Source organism: Theropithecus gelada, chromosome 7a (genome assembly GCF_003255815.1).
Source record: "Theropithecus gelada isolate Dixy chromosome 7a, Tgel_1.0, whole genome shotgun sequence".
Lineage (NCBI taxonomy): Eukaryota > Metazoa > Chordata > Mammalia > Primates > Cercopithecidae > Theropithecus > Theropithecus gelada.
Window position 1 is genome coordinate 9245041 of NC_037674.1, and position 20893 is coordinate 9265933.

The 20893-nt window shown below is 39.0% G+C and overlaps 2 protein-coding genes across 3 annotated transcripts in view; one reads left to right on the plus strand and one right to left on the minus strand.

The window, feature by feature from the left end:
- The window catches only part of AVEN (apoptosis and caspase activation inhibitor), a 187882-nt gene that overhangs the window by 112617 nt on the left and 54372 nt on the right, over window positions 1–20893 (minus strand). The window lies entirely within an intron of this gene.
- The window catches only part of CHRM5 (cholinergic receptor muscarinic 5), a 99667-nt gene continuing 79306 nt past the window's right edge, over window positions 533–20893 (plus strand). For both annotated transcript variants that reach the window (XM_025390217.1, XM_025390218.1), the window contains exon 1: window positions 533–1434. The gene's annotated coding sequence lies outside the window, so the exon portion shown is untranslated. The remainder of the gene's footprint in view (window positions 1435–20893) is intronic.

Here is a 20893-nt window from a genome sequence, read left to right on the forward strand (position 1 = left end):
CCTGGCTAACACGGTGAAACCCCGTCTCTACTAAAAATACAAAAAAATTAGCTGGGCGTGGTGGCGGGTGCCTGTAGTCCCAGCTACTCGGGAGGCTGAGGCAGGAGAATGGCGTGAGCCCGGGAGGCAGAGCTTGCAGTGAGCTGAGATCGTGCCACTGCACTCCAGTCTGGACTCCATCTCAAAAAAAAAAAAAAAAAAAAAACAGGCGTGCATTTGGAAAAAAAAAAAAGCAGTCTTTTCTCAGCTACAAATGTTTAAAACTCACAGTATACTCTTTCTATCTCAAAGACTTTTAAAAATTACTTTCCATCTTTAGGGAAAACCGAAAGATGAAAAAACAACTCAGCAACATGTCTGTGAATAATGCCTAGCAAAGCTTTAAAAAAAAAAAAAAAAAAAAAAAAGCTTCTAGCCAAAAAGACTAACAGGAAAAAATTAACATTTTCAAAAGCATTTTGGAACCTTATTCCAGCTACCTCTGTGCTAAGCCCTCTTTTTCCTCCCAAAATACGTCACTTAACTGTCTGTCAAATAACTCTTGCCCATTCTACCTGATCACACTCTGAAGCTGCAGCTTTTCCTGGATTCGCTTCTCAATGACAAGCTGTTCAAACAGAGAACACCTATCAAAACGAATATCATCATCTGCTCCTTTCTTTCTTCCTTTCAGGATATACTGCTGTCCAGCAGGGGAAGTAATTAATCAGTTTTTTATGTATGGAAGCGTCATCCCATCAGTTTGCTGTCTGGTTTGAATAGCTCCTATCAGCTCTTCATTCATGCCAAGTACGCTCACCGTCCAGAGACATGATAAAGCCGTACTTCCTTTTGGATTTTTACCTCACTATTCAAAAAACAGTGTACCAGGAGCATGGGTTACAAAAGCATGAGGAGGACAGAAGAAATGCCTTCATCCTCTACAGAAAGGAAGCTGATGGACTGAAAAGTTGGTATGGAGAAAGGAAAGCAAGAGAGTACAAGAACATCCATGCTTCTAGTCCAGATAATGTTTTTTAAAGCAGCTTGATTTGGAAGCGTGTGTAATTCTGAAATACGAACAAGCAGAACTTTTCCAGGGGGTAAAATGCATATAGGAACAATCAGGATTTCTCATTGCTGAAGCATTCAATGAATCTTTAATAAGTTCTGAACACTCAAATTGTTTGTGGTCAGATCAACTGCTGTTATCAGATAAAGGCAAAACTCACCCTTCTGGTTCTATAATCCTAGCCCAATGGAGTCTTCATCTACCGCACACTATCCTAACTAATGCTACAGGATTATCAGGAATACAGATATAAAGACACTGCAAGAAATAAAACACTGGCAAAATAAAACATGAAAGGAAAGTAGAGAAGGCATTTCGGGTCTCGAAGCTTACTATTTCCAGCCAGAGTTCAAATTACTGAGCTTCAAACAAACCACTGCCAGGTAAGAATTAATTTTATAACCTTAATTTATATCTTGTCTACTGAAATTAAATCTGCTCGTGCTGTGAATGAGATGGTGGATTTGAATTTCTTGCAACCCTTCCCTAAGCTTTTGCAGATTTAAGCTGAGGTAAACACTTGTTTTTACTTATGGTGCATAAACAAGTCACTCATAACTAGATAATAAAGCATCCAAAACTCTCATTCATTTTTCATTGAATTTGTCTCATCTTTGTCTTTATTTTTATCCCAATTTTATTTAATAGCTTGAAAAAAATGCAAGAAGAGAGCCCTGAACGGTGCATAAGAGCCATTCACAGACAATGTTTACCAACAATATTCAAATGAACTTTGTTTCCCAGAGTACTTGATAAAACAAAGAAAAATTAATAAGCATTTTAAATATTTCTATTCATATAAAGGAACAAAAGCTCAATGACTTATTTCTATTGTTAGCAAGAAAAAAAAGCTGTGATGTCATTTCATTCATACCGAAGAAAAATAATCTCTACTAAATTGAGGTATAACATTCTTGTAGGATGGGGCTAATTTATCCTAAAGATACTAGACATTTTTATAACAGACATTTACGAAGACATTTTTCTGATTTAACAAGAGGATAAAAAGATGAAAGATGTCTGGTACCTTAAAACCTCAAAAACTCAGGTCAGTGGTCCAAACTGTAAAATGCAAAGCACTAGTGAAGCCATCAAAGAATTTTAAAAGATACAGTGCCTTTTAGAAATTCCCTAGAAATCACTGCATAATGAGACTTCTAGAGAGACAATCTTAAGCAAAAACAACAAATCAGAATCATCTGATCTTCTTCATCTGATATTTTAATTTCCTACATAGATTTTTAGCAGAAATCCCAAGCACATTGGTTTTCATGTAAGTTTCATTGGAAAACTTAGGTCCAAAGCACCTTATCATAAAGAAGTCCTACAACAATTAATATTTCTATTATCTTAGAAGAGAGGAGACAGGGAAACAAGAGCAAATCACACCTAACTACGGAGATCTTGTGATAATACACGTAATCAGAAGTAAGTATTCAGTACTTGTCTAAAAGTAGTCAAATTAGAAATTCTCTTCCATTTCACTGAATTCTTTCCTTTTTTCAAATTTTAGTTAAGGGAGTAAATTATATGATTCCTTCATGCTTTTCAAGACAGTCTATAAATAACCTTAAATATCATAAGTCTTTTGCATGAAGTCATTACAGAAACTTACCTGTCATTTTCCAGTACCAAAGGAAAGCAGCAATTTAATACAAGTAATGATTATCTAATATACCAATTTGTTTCAGAGAAAAAATGGTTTATTTAGAAATCTCAAAATACTTCTTATAGTTAAGAGTGGTATTGTTGTTGTTTACCTACACTGAGAAATAGCTGAACCCTTAAGGGTTCTTTTCATCTGTTTCCTCTTTATTATGGTATTACAGTTTGTAAACAGACATGATTCAAAAATATGCAGACATTTTAAATGAAGAATATTAATCAATATTTTAAATTATAATTAAAGATGTTTTAACTAACTTGGACAAAAGTATGAAATTTGTGTTATGCTCAAACAATCTGCTTCCAATAAATAGAATTAAAGGGGGCAGATAACAATATTCCTTAAGCGTTCTGGATTTTATTTACTCATTGTAATGTAAACAGAAACTCACGTCCCACTAATTTGGGGGCGTTGTTTCTATAACTCACCTTCTAATGACAATGGATGGGCAAATGAATACTACCTTGCTCCACCCCAATTTGGTCCTTGTTAGTATCAATCCCAGTGAATTTTCACTTTCTTACCTATCCAAATCAATGCTTTGCTCTACAATAACCCATTCAGAAAAGTGATTATTGAAGTTTCAGTAACAGCTTTCAAAAAAATACCCTACAGCAATTTGGAATAATCTGTATTTTCTTCATGTAGGGTGAAAAAGAAACTGAAAACTGCTTCAAGTTTACATCTCATGGGTACAAATGGATGAGGGATTTTATGCTAGTACCTGAAGATTTGGTTTATTTATAAGAATTTTTCCCTGGTATTGACAGATTTAACAATTAAAGAGATTCTGAACAGTCTTGGGATGTAGTCAATGATCTGCCTCCTTGTTTGTGCAATTTAGGATGTATTTCATTCACACATATTATACAGAAGCATTATATTGTAAAAGTAATGTGATTGTGTATTATTAGTTCCTTTCATAGAAATGGAGCAAATATTCTGGCTGCCATATTCTTATAATAATACCTATTGCTGTATCTTTAAATTCTGGTCATTTTAAATTATCCAAAAGCTATAAGCTTTTTATTTAAACCATGATAAAATAAAAGCAGGCATCTAGGTCAAAATGAACACATCCATTTCGTGTCTGTTGACATAACAATCTTAAAAAGTAATTTTCGTCTGAAATACCAAGCAACATAATTTTGTATATAAAATTAGAAACATACCTAAAATACATTTTTGTGTGTTAGCATTTAACTTAAAGGGACTAACATTGCATAATATTTTTAAAGCATTAAATATATATTTACTTATGTCTTCATTATTATAACTTTAAGTTTTCATAAGGAATTTTTTTCATTCCATTATAATGGCACAGTGTTTCAAGCATAATTCAACCGGGCATTTCAACTAGCCAATACATTGGTTCCTCATTATGGTGAATTTTCTTTATGAAGTGACCAAATTTGAATAAGGATGTGGTTCACCATGAACATTCATCTCCTCTCCAGCTTCTTCCTGCTGAGAGAGAACAATCTTTGGTTTGTGACATCACAATCTGTGACTGGGAAGTGGCTCTGATATCAAACAGATGATTACATGCTTTCAGTGTGAACTAGCTGAAAGAGAGATGTAAGCACTATTATTCCAAGTCATATCACCAAGACACTAAAGAGATGCATGACAGGAACTGAATTAGAGAAAGATGCTTTTATTGCATTTGTCACTTTTTCAGCATCAACTATTAAGACAAAAGTACCATCTCACAGTTTTCTTCATTAATAATTCAAAAGTGGGAGTAAACATCATGTTGGTTAAATTCACAGACCATGATAAAATGGGAGTAAGGAAACTACCAGTAAGCAAGCAAGCAGGCAGTCATGAAAGAGGCCCCTAGAGAACTGAGGAATAGATGCAAAATTTCACCTTGGTTCAAGGAGAAATACTGATGCTACTCAGAAAACTGAAAAATTACCAAAACACCCAAAATGGAAAAGACAGTGTCTCTGAATGAGAAAGAGATCCCTAAATATAGATTATAAAGTGATCCCATGACATAGATTAATTAGTATCTGACACATGGACTAGTATGAGGGCAGGGAGGGGGCTGGTTAACACCTTTCTTAAAAAGCATGGATTTAAAAAAAAAAAAAACAGAAAAAATAAAAAAACAAAGGACTCTCTTTAGCAAAACTACTGTGTGTACAAATATTTGTAAAAAATAAATTCAGGAGTTGGGGTTCAATAAATGAAACAAAAATGAAAGCTCCTTTTACAAACACATAGGCATATACAGACCTCTTTTTGTAATCTTTGTTTGCAACAGTAGCCAAAGGACAAAGCTGACCAACTAATCCTTCCACACTGAACACATGTGCAGTCTGTCTTTTGATTAGTGGCAATACCCTGATTCACAGTATCAGTCATTTGTGACTGACCCTCCTAGACTCAGAGCCTATACAAAGATGATGTGTAAAAAATACAGTAACAACTCCACGCATAATTACAAGTCAGGCTGAAGTCTCATTATCTACAGTTACACAGATTGCTTGATCCAGTGGTGTGCAGAGAATTCATAAAGCATTTATTCAGTCCTATGTACTGGTTCACTACAACCAATGTATTATTCAACAGTTGTTTAAGGATCTGACATTCTCTGTTTTTCATATTGAAATTATTAGTGAAATAACTCAAGAATCTGGGCCAATCAGAAAACACTGCCACTTTTGTAGACATTGTTTGACGTCACACTGTTGTCATCACCAGATTATGTGGGCCTTCTTATTTCCTGATTATCACTATAGAAATGTAGCACTGAATAATGTGTTCTTTAAGAAGCGAAAGCCAGAGATGATTTCCAGTTCAGTTATCAACTAAAAATCCAAAGCTATTTATAGAATTTTTTGGTACAGTAACCTAGAAAGCTGTTGGTGTAAATCTATCAGGCTCGGTGTATAACACGGTACAACTCTTAACACTTAATATTTCATCAACTTCCCTTCATTTGTGTTGCAAAGACAGTCCGCTACATGCGGTAACTTCTGGTAATACCTACAGAGGAGCTTCTCATGCCTAGGAACTTCCACAACACTTTGAGGATATTTCTTTTATAACACCTTGTCAGACTACATTGAAAACCTATTTATGGCCAAGTGCAATGACTCACACCTGTAATCCCAGTACTCTGAGAGGCCAAAGCAGGAGGATCGCTTGAGGCCAGGAGTTCGAGACCCGCCTAGGCAATATAGCAAGACTCCATCTCTATAAAAAATTTAAAAGTTAAAAAAATAAGAAAATCTATTTATATAGTTGTCTCACATATGAAATTGCATTTTTCATGGTTGAGGGCCTTAAGAATAAAGACCACATCTGATTTATCTGTCTATTCCCAAGGTAAGCTCAGGACTAGTTAATCAATAGATGTGTTAAATGAATGTGAAAATGTATCTTAATGCATCTTAATGCATTATTCATGTACCCTGAGCATCTATGCTCACCCCAACACACATGTTGATGAATTCTAGACTGATGCTGGCCTATCTTAATGCATTCTCAGGTACAATCTCAAACAGGCAGAAGAATAGTGATCCTAAAATATACCTCAGCTACGTTTCACTGATAATGGGCAAGTAGGTAACTGCAGAAAAGTCTAATGAAGGAGCCTTTTGAAGTAGTTTATACTGAAATAATAGCTATAACAAGATAATATCTGTTAGGGATATTATATGATATTATGAGGTATGCAAATACAGAATAGCAAATTTATCCCTTATCCTTTTGCTCTATTTGACATATGGAAATCATGTTTGCTATACTACACTGTGATCAAGAATTTCATCGATAATCCAAAAGGATCTAAATTGGTCGTGCTATTAAAAAGTGACTTCAGGGGAATTTGAATAAGTAGTTTGCAAATGAAATTGAAGAGATACTACAATCATCTTTCTGCTCAAAGACAAGTGGAGAAAGTGACACACTTAAAATCTTACATTTATTCTACTGGATGCTCTCCCTGCCCCCTCTCCCTCTTTCACTCTCTGTGAGGAATGAATCTTTACAAGTTACCTATGTTATATCTCCCCAAGTCATCTCTTCTCCTAATGAGAACAATACAATATACCAACAATGGTGATTTCTTTAACAGCAGGGACAAAGGCTAAAGGACTATGCTGTGCCTCAACCCCTATGATAGAAATTAAAGTAGCAGAGTGTTAAAGTAGGCCAGCATCACTCTAGAATTCATCAACATGTGTGTTGGGGTGAGGGCAGCTATAGTCTGAAGATGCTCAGGGTACATGAATAATGCATACATACGTCCTCACAGAAATCTGTGATTTGACGTTGGTGTGCACAACTTAAGATTTTGAGCTTTGGGCCGGGCACGGTGGCTCATGCCTGTAATCCCAGCACTTTGGGAGGCCGAGGCTGGCCAACATGGTGAAACCCCATTTCTAATAAAAATACAAAAATTAGCCAGGTGTGGTAGTGCACGCCTGTAATACCAGCTTACTTGGAAGTGGAGGCCAGAGAATTGCTTGAACCCAGGAGATGGAGGTTGCAGTGAGCCAAGATTGCACCATTACACTCCATCCTGGACAACAAGAGCGAAACTGTCCCGAAAGAAAAAAAAACAACAACAGATTTTGAGCTTTGACATCCTATCATGTTTTTAGCCATGTTCCTTCTTTCAAACAACATCTTAGATAAAATGTCAAGTTATAAGACATATAAGAGCAGATCTGCCCTGGTTGGGTTGAGACAGAAAGCTTAGAGCCCGCAGGTCCCCGTCTCACCCCATCTTTCGTACGCTCTCTCCTCCACACACTTCTTGGACACCTTGTAAGATGTATTTATTGTAATTGTTCTGCCATCTAGAGGATTCACAAAGGTATTCTTCTCCATTTTAATGCATGTTTTTGATTCTGTATAGACACTGCCAAATACTCTAATCTAAAATTCCTGGTATATGTCAAGCAATAGTATTTTCTAGACCAAGAAGGCACAGGTTGCAAAATAGTGCTACTTAGCTATGCAGAATGCTACTCAGTTATTCTGTTGCCTAAACATTGATCAACCAACCAAGACCTAGGATTCGGATAAATTATAAATTGATTTTAAAAAGGACCAAACATCTATAATGTGGGTTGGAATATTCCAGAAGTAACTAAAATTAACAAAATCTCAGAAAATTATCATTTGCAATCAAGAAAGCATAGAAACAAAAAGTGAGAATTTGTTATAATAGAACTCAGAATTCAGTGTGAGAAAACAACAGAATTTGTTAGAAATACCAGGTCCCAGCTGGGCGCGGTGGCTCACGCCTATAATCCCAGCACTCTGGGAGGCCGAGGCAGGTGAATCACGAGGTCAGGAGTTTGAGACCAGCCTGACCAACATGGTGAAACCCCGACTCTACTGAAAATACAAAAATTAGCCGGGCGTGGTGGCGCGTGCCTGTAATCCCAGTTACTTGGGAGGCTGAGGCAGAAGAATCACTTGAACCCAGGCAGCGGAGATTGTGCCACTGCACTCCAGCCTGGGTGACGGAGTGACTCTGTCTCAAAAAAAAAAAAAGAAAGAAAGAAAGAAAAAAATACCAGGTCCCTTGTGTAATATTCTAATATTCTTTCACCTAACATTATGCCAAACACTGGAGTTGTCTTGAGTTGTTTCCAGGTTTGTGAACTCTGCAATTTACTTGCCTTTGCAAGTGAGATGGGACTCAAGTATTTAAGCTTCAACCTCCATATATAACTAAATATTATAACCAGCACAATATATTGGGTAAAATCAACTTTTAAAAGAGGAAATATGATCTTCCATCTAAAAAAGCCATGTTTCAATTATTATGACATAGTATTTATATTACAATTTATTCATTCACATTCAGTGATCACCTCCAGCACTGTCCTATTCACTAAGGAATTCTCACAAGTATTCATCCAAAATCTCAAACGATTCCTGCTTTGAGGCCAATCTCCTAAGTGAGCAATGTCATTTTTCTCTAAAATACTTTAAAATATTTTCTTTTTTTTTTTTTTTTTTTTTTTTGAGACGGAGTCTCGCTCTGTCGCCCAGGCTGGAGTGTAGTGGCCGGATCTCAGCTCACTGCAAGCTCCGCCTCCCGGGTTCACGCCATTCTCCTGCCTCAGCCTCCCGAGTAGCTGGGACTACAGGCGCCCGCCACCTCGCCCGGCTAGTTTTTTTTTTTGTATTTTTTAGTAGAGACGGGGTTTCACCGTGTTAGCCAGTATGGTCTTGATCTTGTGACCTCGTGATCCGCCCGTCTCGGCCTCCCAAAGTGCTGGGATTACAGGCTTGAGCCACCGTGCCCGGCCCCAAATATTTTCAAATATATTCTTGAGATTCAATTTTAAGTACTGAGTTATTTTAAACCAACAACCAATACTCATGTACTTATTACACAGCTTTAACAAATATAAATTTCAGACATTCCTGCATCAGATTTTTTATGGCCTCTCTGTAAATGGATCTGGGAAGAAAAACTCCAGTAGACAACACACCTTTATTCTATAAGTGTATTAGGAACGGGTTAAAATTTATATATCTTTATTTAGGCTTCTTAAGTATCAGGAATAGGACCTTCTGTAGGCATAATTGTACATCTCCATTAAAAATATTTTAAATAAATGTAAACAGCAAGACAGAAACAAAAAAATTTTTAACATGAATTTCTTGTACCTTTCCTGTCTCAGACGCCCAGGTGAACTTCTGAAACAAACATCCTAGGCATAGAAACATAAGCTACTTTATTTTTCTATGCCTTCTCTTCCCACCCCTGAGTCAACCAGCCTCTTGTGGGATAGTGACATCCTGGATAGAAGTAAAATAATCAAAATTACAGGGTCCCTTGGGAAGGAGACCAATTCCCAGCAGTGATTCCTTATATAGAAAAGAGATAGCTAAACTCATGGTCAACACGGCATGAACTAGGTATGGCAAGGTTAATACCTTGTATAGAAAAAGAATTTTTAGCTTAAATTGGTACCAAGGAGATAGGAAAGTTGAAAGGCTCTCTGTCTCCTAACAAAATCCACACTACCTTTTTTTTAGCAACAAAATAAACAAAACCCACAAAAAAACACATTTCAAGGGAACACAAAAAGCTGGAGTTCTTACATGAGACAGGCAAGCTGGCCTTCAGGATAACAAGAACGAGCTCCACTACTCTTACTCTAAGACACTGTTTCTCATATACTGGCAGGATAGAAAGATCATCTGATTAGCACTTCAACAAAGCAGAAGATGAGACAGATTCAAACAAATCCTCCCCTTATCATCTCTTCCTACACTCTCTTACCTTTATTTACAAGTACATAAAATACTGCGTATTACAATGAATTCCGGTTTCATACCTTGACGTTCTCTTGTGTTAGGAGGCTATGACGGCGTGCTTTGATTCAGGCTGTTGTATCCTAGCCTCGTGGCCTCACTGAGCACCATTCTTATGCTTGCTCTCCTCCAAGGACACTTTGGAAGAAAGGATGGTACATACATATTTTCCTTCTCATTACAGCCCTATGTCTGTGTCTGTGAAATTTTGAACCTTGAAATTCTTTGACTATTTCTACAAGTGAAGAATCAAAGGTTCTCTGTTATACTCTAAGTTTCTAATAATATGGTCTCAGAGCAAGTAAGTCCTCCCTAGTAAAAACAGCCAGGTTTGAATTAGAAAGGACTATTTCAGGCCAGGTGTGGTAGCTCACCCCTGTAATTCTAACACTTTCGGAGGCCAAGGCAGGAGGATCACTTGAGCCCAGGAGGTCAAGGCTGTAGCAAGCTGTGATCACACCACTGCGCTCCAGCCTGGGTGACAGAATGAGCCCTGTCAAAACAGAAAAAAAAAAAAGAAAAGAAAAGGAAAAAGAGAAAAGGAAAAAGAAAGGAAGAAAAGGAAGAGAGGGAGGGAGGAAGGGAGGAATGGAAGATGGAGGGAGGAAGACAGGGAGGAAGGGAAGGAGGGAGGGAGGGAGGGAGGGAGAAAGGGAGGGAGGGAGGACCAATTCAAAAGTCACTATGCCTATATAAAACTATTTTAAAAACATAGAAATTCAACCAGAAAACCTTAGCGATCCAAGTACATGAAGAAAGAGGAAATTTCTCTCTAGGCAGAACCAATGCAGACAGGCTGTTCTGAACAAAGTGACACTTATGTATTACTTATATTTCCTGAGCACCCTCTGAACATGTGTCGTACTAAACTATGGCAAACCCACTGTAGACACAGGAAGTCTCTTGAGTGAGAAAAAAAAAGAGCGGGGGAGTACATTTAATTGGAAATAAAACACCAAATGAAAATTAAAGTGTACAGGCCGGGTACGGTGGCTCACGCCTGTAATCCCAGCACTTTAGGAGGCTGAGGGAGGATCACCTGAGGTCAGGAGTTCAAGACCAGCCTGACCAACATGGTGAACCCAGTCTCTACTAAAAATACAAAAATTAGCCAGCATGGTGGCAGGCACCTGTAATCCCAGCTACTCGGGAGGCTGAGACAGGAGAATGACTTGAACCCGGGAGGCGGAGGTTGCAGTTAGCTGAGATCATGCCACTGCGTGCCAGCCTAGGTGACAGAGCGAGACTNGAAGGAAGGAAGGTTGGTTAAAGTGTACAAATTCTTCCCCAAGAGTTTGAGAAAAATAGAATTCGGCGTCACTTTTTCCCTTTCCCATGGTTCCTACACCCAAAAAATATTAGAAGGATATATTAATAAATCACAAACTTAGAAGAAACCAGAGAGTAATGTTCACTTTCACCCTGAGGTCCCAAGTCTAACAAGAACAAACATGTGAAAAATGGACAGAGGAAAGAGATGTCTGTCCATGCCAGGCAAGAGTAAGGAGTAGGGGAAACAGAACAAGATAAATCAAAAAACAGACAATAAATGGGACTTACTGGCTCATATAATGCTCCAGGTTTCTTTCTCATCCTGTTTAGAAAGGTTTATGTACTTGAGAATATTCCACATTTTAAGTCTATTCTAACAAAGAACCCTCTACTTCCTCTCTGCATATCAATTTGATTACAGCTTACCCCAAAGGACACAACCACAGAGGAGTCACCTCGTAAACCCCTCTTCAAAATAAAAATTGGAATTTAAATGGGTATCTAGGCTATTATTTAAAGACTGCACTGTTGGCCAGGCACGGTGTCCCATGCCTGCAATCCCAGCACTTTGGGACGCTAAGGCGGAAGGATTGCTTGAGCCCAAGAGTTTGAGACCAGCCTGGGCAATATGACAAAACCCTGTCTCTATAAAAAAAAATACAAAAATTAGCCAGGCATGCTAGGGTGTGCTGTAGTCCCAGCTACTCAGGAGGCTGAGGTGGAAGGATCACGTGAGCCCAGGAGGTCGAGGCTGCACTCCAGCCTGGGCAACAAAGCCAGACCCTGTCTCAAAAACAAACAAATAAAACTGCACTATTTATGAACCTACAGAAAACACTCTTATCTGAGCAATTCATCTCCAACAAATACTTGTGTGGCCTTAAGTTAAACCTCAACCTTTATGAGCCTCGGTTTCCTCATGTAAAAAATAAAAGATTTGGACCAAGTGTTATCTAATACTGTTTTCAGAATGAACATTCTATAATGTTCCTGAAGAGTGAGAAAAAAGACACGAATGGTTCATAACATATCAACTTTATTCAACTGAGAGAAGTTGGTTTGGCATCCTCAGGAATCTTAAAGGACACATGTAGAGAAACACAAAGGAGCTCCAGTGGTCAAGAAAAATGTAATGCATATATGCCTATATATTTTTCTTGTATTGACTGCTGGTTAATTAGAATAGCATGAGCAATCCAAGAGATTCAGGATCGGTATTACAGAAAATTATTCACATGAACACTAACTTGTTTTAGCTATGAATTTGTTAAATCTCCATTTTCTGGGTTTTAAAAAATAATCAGCTCACTTTTTCACTATGATTTTAAAGGAAAAAAAAAAAAAGAATGAGGACAACAAGGGAGAAGATTTAAGACATCCTGGTTGAATCCATGATATTGTTTAACATTATCTCACAGTAAACTAATACGGTTCAGAGCAACTAGGCACAAAAGAAATAGGTACAAGGAAACCAAACGTGTAAAGCTGAAGACACACTGAAGTATGTAAGTATGTCAGGAGCAGCAAGTTCTTATTTAGGAATGATACTATATAGCTGACAGACATGTGCACTCCCACACAGACAAGATTTAACAACATCATTCTGTTAGCAGCACACCTTTCAAGAATCATTGCACTGGTAATGTCTTAACTTGAGAAGACCTCAGTGTGACAGCCTGCTCTAAAATGATTCCACCTTACCTGTTGCATTACTTACACAAGGCTGTTCTATACTGTCCCACACATGAACACTCCCAATGTGCTGCCTCCCAGGCAACAACACTTCCTCTGATTTCCCTTGTTGTGGGCTGATGACCATATATGACATGAGCACAAACTACGAAAAAGATACATGTATGGGTATCCTGGAAGAGCAGGCAAGGCATAAATGAGTATATTAAAGCCTTGGGCATTACAACAGGTAGTCAGGTACCCACATAGGAAAGAAAAGGGAGTGACACACAGAAAAGAGAAGCAAGGGGTCTAAAGATAAACCTGCTCCACAACTTGGCCCATTTATCATTATCTGTACACAGAGAACCCCAAATTACTTCTTGCTCTAAGTAGAGTGTAGGCAAGTACCTTAACTAGTTCCCAAATCCCATGTATACCATATGCAAAACATTATCAACAAGAGTATGAAAAGTACTAACTTGCAATACCGTTCAGATTTCAAAATATAATGGAAAAAAATATAGCTAAATGTAGCCTATCCTAAAAATCATATCACTAGAGCCTCCAATCAGAACTCAAAAAAAGATTAGCATAGGATTCAGAAACACTCTGCAAGTAAAAACTTTCTCACTGTAAAACAGAGATCATCAAATTGAAAAAATGCTGTGACGTACTGAGATCACACTGAGCTTTTACATAAATATACAATCACAACTTGGTTCCAAGACTCCCCCAGTTTTGGGCAGCAAACCCTCTTAATTTTTTCTCAAAATTGTGGAGAGAAAATATCTGAATTAAGAAATCCAAAAGGTAATGTGAAAAATATTAACAACAGTGATGCCTTATCAATTTTCCTAAAAAATATGAAGCAGATGAATTTCATTTTACTTTCAGCATGCACGGCTTGTAACACATAATTATCTTTTTGCTTAATTATTAGCAGTCAAGAAAAACTCATTTCCATGTTAGCACTCCTGCGTACTAATACATTTTTTCCAGATTTTTCAGTTTAAATGAAACAAGTAGCAAGTATAAGAGTATCGCTCCCATTGTCATGACCAGATCAAAAGGCACCAAACTAAACAACATAACTAAGTTTTTTTAAGGAGCCAACAGCTTTCTTCTTTTAACAGATACTAAAAATGGGGGGAAGGGGAGGAAACGCAAATATTCTCAAACAATGAAATGGCTCATTTTCTATATAATATACCAAAAGGGCCTACCGCTGCACAGCCAACTGTATGCATACCACAGAGGACGAGAGTGCAATATAAAGAAGAGTTATGGGTTTTAGAATCAGATTGAAAGGAATTCACACTGCAGTTCCAAGTTCCATTACATACTAGTTATGTGATCTTAAATTACCTAACTTCCTTGAGCTTAATTTAACTCATCCACAAAACTGTCTAATACTAACACTGAAGGGCTAACTTGAATTTAAATAAAATGTATACAAAATACCAAATATCTAGCCAGGTACTCCATAAATAAGAGTTTTGGTTTTTGTTTGTTTGTTTTTGAAACGGAGTCTCGCTCTGTTGCCCAGGCTAGAGTGCAGTGGCACGATCTTGACTCACTCCAACCTTGGCTCACTGCAACCTCCACCTCCTGGGTTCAAGCAATCCTCCTGCCTCAGCCTCCCTAGTAGCTGGGACTACAGGTGCATGCCACCATGCCCTGCTAATTTTTTTTTTTCTTTTTTTTTTAGTAGAGACAAGGTTTCACCACATTGGCCAGACTGGTCTTGAACTCCTGACCTTAGATGATCCGTCCGCCTTGGCCTCCCAAAGTGCTGGGATTACAGGCATGAGACACCACACCCAGCACTAAATAAGAGTTATTTTAACACATTTGTTAACACCTACATCTCTTCTGCCCTCTGCCCCCAACAAATTAAGTCAACCTAATTCAGAGGTTGGCCGTAATGCATTTTTCAGCAGTGCTGCCTTCTCAATTTCAAATTCCTATAAGATCACACCCTCTCCCACCCCAAACCAAACCCTAGTAATGACCCCAAGAATTATCAAATGCTATGCTCTGCCAAAAATAAAAATTAAAAAAGGAAAAAGTAAATGGAAGCATTTCTGACAATACTACTAGAATATTTTCTGGAGCAAAGCAATAATATATGGTTAAGAGGCCAAATCTCAGTCCCAATGGTCAAATTCAATTTGATTGACTGCTATTAACTCAGCACTGCCAAATCTTGATCGTTTTTAAGATTTTACAATTTTTTTAAATGCTACAAGTGTGTACCCATATCTAGCACTGCACCTAATACTACCACTTCTGAGTCAAAATTTTTGAATTTAGTAATGGAAACAAGAATTTGCTACGTTATGGCATTTCCAAGAACAGCAGTAAGGAATGTAGTTATGTTGTACATCCAAACACCATGATGTTTTTTTCCCCTTATGAATCTAAAAACACATTAACCACATTCTCTCTCTGGACCAGGCCATCTGGACACCACCCCCAAGGCAACAAAGGCTACCTTAGAATTATCCCAACTTCTGAGGGAGATCAGCCAAATGGTTAGCATGTCCTGGGATGACTGTTGGATCACCGGGACATGCCTACTTCCTACCCATCAACTCCTGTTGGGATAATTTTTGAAAGACTGCACCTCTTAACTGCATGGACCATGACTGTCTCTTGCACAAGAAGCACAACATTAAGGCAGGTTTTTCTAAGCAATGGATTTTAGACATGGATACATAAATCACTTGGGATATAGCTAACCATATACATATATGTCCATACTGTGTGTGTGTGTATGTATGTATGTGTGTGTGTGTATGTATGTGTGTGTGTGTATATATATGTATGTATGTATATATATGGCTTCTTACTTGGTAAGCAACAAATGACAAAAGATAAAATAAGCTTTTTGTAACTGATTAATGAGAAAGAAATTAAAATCAATTATTGATGTTTCACCTTGTTTTACAAATGTACCCTCATTAACCCCATTCAGTTAATATAAATGCTTCCACTCTTCAAAGAAATTGACAGAAGGTTCAATGACACAAGAATAGCACCATTTATAATATAGATAGCTCTGCAGTAAAGCATAAATAAAAAGGTCAAGTATTTAGTCATTATAACTTGACCTCTTGTCCAAGGCAATCTCGGCTTCATTCAGAGAGAACTAGTTCCGCTGAACTTCTAAGGAAAAACAGTACCTTTGCATAGCCTCAAAATATTATTTACTGTCATTGTATTTAACACATGCCCAGAAATTCCTCCTTCCATGGATGAAGCTTACTCCCATCGTCTTGAGTGCGAGCAGGACTTAGTGACTCGCTGCTAGTGAACAATAAATGGAAAGGGAAAAACAGGAAGTTTACAGGGAGAAACCTGACAGAGGTTTCTAAGTGGTAACTAAGAGGTAACTACGTGATCAGAGTTAACATCATCAGCAGTAAGTCCTATAAATATTTTGTGTCCACTGACATGATCCAACAAGAAAGGTACATCGTCTTAGGGTATTCTCCCCCAGAATCCATAAACTCAGCCTCATCATGAAAAATAAAAATAAAAATAAGAAAAACCCAAATTAAGGGACATTCTACAATATGGTCTACTCTTCAAAAGTGTCAAGTTCAGAAAAGACTGAGAAACTGTCACAAATAAGAAGAGACAAAGGAAATACAAAGAATAAATGCAATGGGGTATCCCGAGTTAGAAGAGAAAAAGGACATGAGTGGAAAAAACTGGAGAAATGCAAATAAAGTCTGTGGTATACCAATGTTAATTTCTTCATTTTGATAAAGATATCATGGCTATATAAAATAATAATATTAGGGGAAGCTGGGTAGAAGGTACATGGAAACTCGCTGTATTATCTTTGTAACTCTTCTGAAAAATCTAAAAAGTATTAGAAAATAAAAAGTTCACAAAATAAGTAATTGGACCATAATGTCATTTAGTATTAAGTTAATCTACATACAAGATATTCTGCAAACTCAACCACTTTCCTCACCTGTTAGAATAGATTCATGATAGGTTTTTTGTTTGTTTTTCGTTTTTTGGATTTTTTTTCTTTTTTTGAGACGGAGTTTCACTCTTGTTGCCCAGGCTGGAGTGCAATGGCGAGATCTCCGCTCACTGCAACCTCCACCTCCCTGGTTCAAGTGATTCTCCTGCCTCAGCTTCCCGAGTAGCTGGGATTACAGGCATGCTCCACCACAGCTGGCTAATTTTGTATTTTCGGTAGAGACAGGGTTTCTCCCTGTTGGTCAGGCTGGTCTCGAACTCCTGACCTCAGGTGATCCACCCGTCTTGGCCTCCCAAAGTGCTGGGATTACAGGTATGAGCCACCACGCCCGGCCTATTCATGGTAGGTTTCTACATGAGTTGCTTTTCATTGAAAAACAAGCATGTTCCCAGGACTTTGGTCTTTAAAAATGAGACAAACTTTAAGAGCAAACATAAGGAACCTTTGATGCAGTAAATCACACCCAATAACCACAAATAACAGTTCACTCACTCATTCAGCAAGCTCTGTCATCACGAACCATGTGACATGTCCTGTGTCATACACTAACAATGAAAAGATCTCCCCTCAATAGATGAACCCACCCATATCTTCACCTCGAGAGCAGTGGAATCAGAAAAGCCTCCTGACCTTGACCAGCTGAACTGGGTACCTTCCCTGGGTTACCCCACAGCACTCTGTACCTGCCACGCTGAACTGTATTTGTTGGTTTCCTCACATCTAAATCACCTCACAAGAGATATTTGCCAATAACTATCCAGGGTCTGAGATTCCACCCTATCTGTAAGCTGACAGGTTAGCCTGTTACTGTTTCATGGGTGCCAGCAGAAGACATGAGACACCTGGGCCAGAGACAAAGGTGTCTCTGGCAAAAGCAGTAGTCAAACCTCATGTTAATTTTTGTTGGTTCCTCATCGCCCCCGTCTCAGAGTGGTAATTCAAAGAGTCCTGTACATGCTGTGGGCTTTGTCACAGGGAAGGAACACTGAGCTGAGTGTTCCTTTGTGATCTGAGAGGAAAACTGAGCTAAGTGCACGCCCTCAGCTCAGCGTTCCTTTCAGTAAGTGAGTAAGTTCCTTGAGCAAGTGGAAGCAGCCTGGGGCAGATATTACGTCATCCCTCAGGGTTGCTTGCTGAAAACACAACTGTGAGAAATACAGAGAAGGAGCAGTCAGAGCCTTGCATTCTTGACATACCCACCTGGAGCAGTCTGGGCCACTGCACTTCAGCTCTCCCAACAATATTCTGAAAGACAAGGGCCAGGCGCGGTGGCTCAAGCCTGTAATCCCAGCACTTTGGGAGGCTGAGGCGGGTGGATCACGAGGTCAGGAGATCGAGACCATCCTGGCTAACATGGTGAAACCCTGTCTCTACTAAAAAAATACAAAAAAAAAAAAAACTAGCCGGGCAAGGTGGTGGGAGCCTGTAGTCCCAGCTACTCGGGAGGCTGAGGCAGGAGAATGGCATAAACCCGGGAGGCGGAGCTTGCAGTGAGCCGAGATGGCGCCACTGCACTCCAGCCTGGGCGACAGAGCGAGACTCCGTCTCAAAAAAAAAAAAAAAAGAAAGAAAGACGGGCAGTGTGTGACAGGCATTTCTGTACCCTCCGCACTTGGCATGGTGCATGATACACCTGATTCCTTACTGTTTGGTAAATAAGTACCTATAAGCTAGAAATCTTAAGTTTGAAGCCAAAGACTACTGTTCCCAATTCTGTGACCATGTACACAGTCACTTAATCTTTTTAAGCTTCATTCTATTAATTTCTAGGAAATGTTCAAAAATAGAAGTTCAAGAAATGTTCAGTGAAAGAACTATCTCTAAGGATTCTTCTCTAATACTGAAAGGTTCATGATTCTCTCAACGGCAGAATGCCAGAAATTCCAGGTGCCTGATATCACTCTGACAAATCTGACTCACACAGCATTCCCCCAGGGAGGGAGAAATTCATGACGACATAACACATTTAGGATTCTATTAAGTTGATTTTTGTTTCTCGGGGTTATTCATGAAAACCCCACAGTTCACTGGAAATTTTTATAAACTCTTTACAAACACAAGGCAGAAGACTCCACAACTACAGAATTTTAAAGGTAAATATAAAACTACATTAAGTATCTGCTTAGCTAGAAAGTAAGAGGTGAAGAAAGCAAGCTTTCTGAAACTTCATGATTTTAAAAAACCAGCAGTACCATTATTAAAGACAATATTTCCCTTCATGTGCAATACACAGGATATAACAGATCATGACCATAAGGCTCTAGATCAGGTTCGTTTTTTTGTTGTTGTTGTTTTGTTTTTGAGATGGAGTCTCGCTTTGTCGCCCAGGCTGGAGTGCAGTGGCACAATCTTGGCTCACTGCAACCTCCGCCCCCCAGGTTCAAGCGATTCTCCTGCCTCAACCTCCCGAGTAGCTGGGACTACAGGCACCCACCACGACGCCCAGCTAATTTTTGTGTTTTTAGTAGAGACAGGGTTTCACCGTGTTAGCCAGGATGGTCTCAATCTCCTGACCTTGTGATCTGCCCACCTTGGCCTCCCGAAGTGCTGGGATTACAGGTGTGAGCCACTGCGCCCAGCCCAGGTTCTTTTCAAGTGCTAAATAAACAGATAAAATATAGATTTACTTTTCCAAGAGGAATTCTCACCACAGGTTATGAAAAGCAGTATGTTGACATCCTCACCACTCAATGCCACTAAATTAAACAGTATATATTCATAATTCATTAGCATTAATTCCATTCTCAAGTCACTGAAAATTCTGAGACCAATGTAGTATTCTCACAACAAATCATGTGAGGATATTCTTTCCATCCCACTCCACACATGACAATGACTAAGAATGTACAATGCAGTATCCCACATGTGCTTTATTCTTTTGCACATGTCACCTTTCAGTTGGAAAAGGTACATTTGAAGGTTTTTTCATTTGATAAACTAAGATCAAATTCATTTATTATGCTGGCTTGCCTTTTATTTAACAAAAGGGGAAGGGAAAGGGGAAAGGCAAGGAAAAGAAAAGAGAAAAACAATGGACAGCCACCAGGCAGTGTCTTGCCTCCACAGTGTTAGGATGGAATAAACCCACAGACTCAGAGTCTTCCCCTACTCCAGTCTCTGATTACGCTCCACTCTCCTCTCCAGCCGCAGCCTCTGGGACCATCTCCTTGCCTATCCCCTTCTTCTCACACCAGCTAACAATGGTTTTTATCTCCAACCAACATGAGTTCCGAAATCTACCAGAATTATTCTACTGAGGTCAAGGCTGCTGCCAGCTGCTTGGTCCACCTGTATCTGTGGGCCTCCTCTACTTCTCTCTTTCTCTCTTTGGGCTTTTGTTTCAACTGCAACAGTGTGGCCCCAGAAGGCAGGAACCACTTCTGCTACAAGCTGGCAAACCAGCATGCCAAGCATGCCTACAAGATTCATAATCAGTGCTGCATGCAGACGCTGCCCCAGGATGGGTGGGGTCACACCCTGGATGCCAAGGAAGCTGTCCTGGCCCCAGGGAAAACCCTAACCAGGTCCTGCTGGGTCTGCATGCCCTGTGTTATAGCCACACAGACCCACATTCTCTGTGACTGTCTACACAAGGAGGTGAAATGCATCAAGAAGGAAAACCACCGGACCAACTTCCATAGGCCAAAAGACTCACCCACCCACATGACTGGGAGCCTCGCAGTGCAGTGCCCTGAGGCCTGGCTGCAGCTCCCAAGCCTTGGGGCTTCTGTCCAGGTGTCTGCCTCCAGCCCAAAGGCAGCTTCTTAACCAACCACAAACCCTCCCTGAAGCTGCAGACCAAGTGTAAACAACACAGCTTCTTTTTTTGCAGAAACGAACAAAAAACAGTGATATAGAAAAACATAGATTTTTTTTTTTTTTTAGTTTCAGATGATCAACTATATATATATTTCAATTTTAATGAATAGTA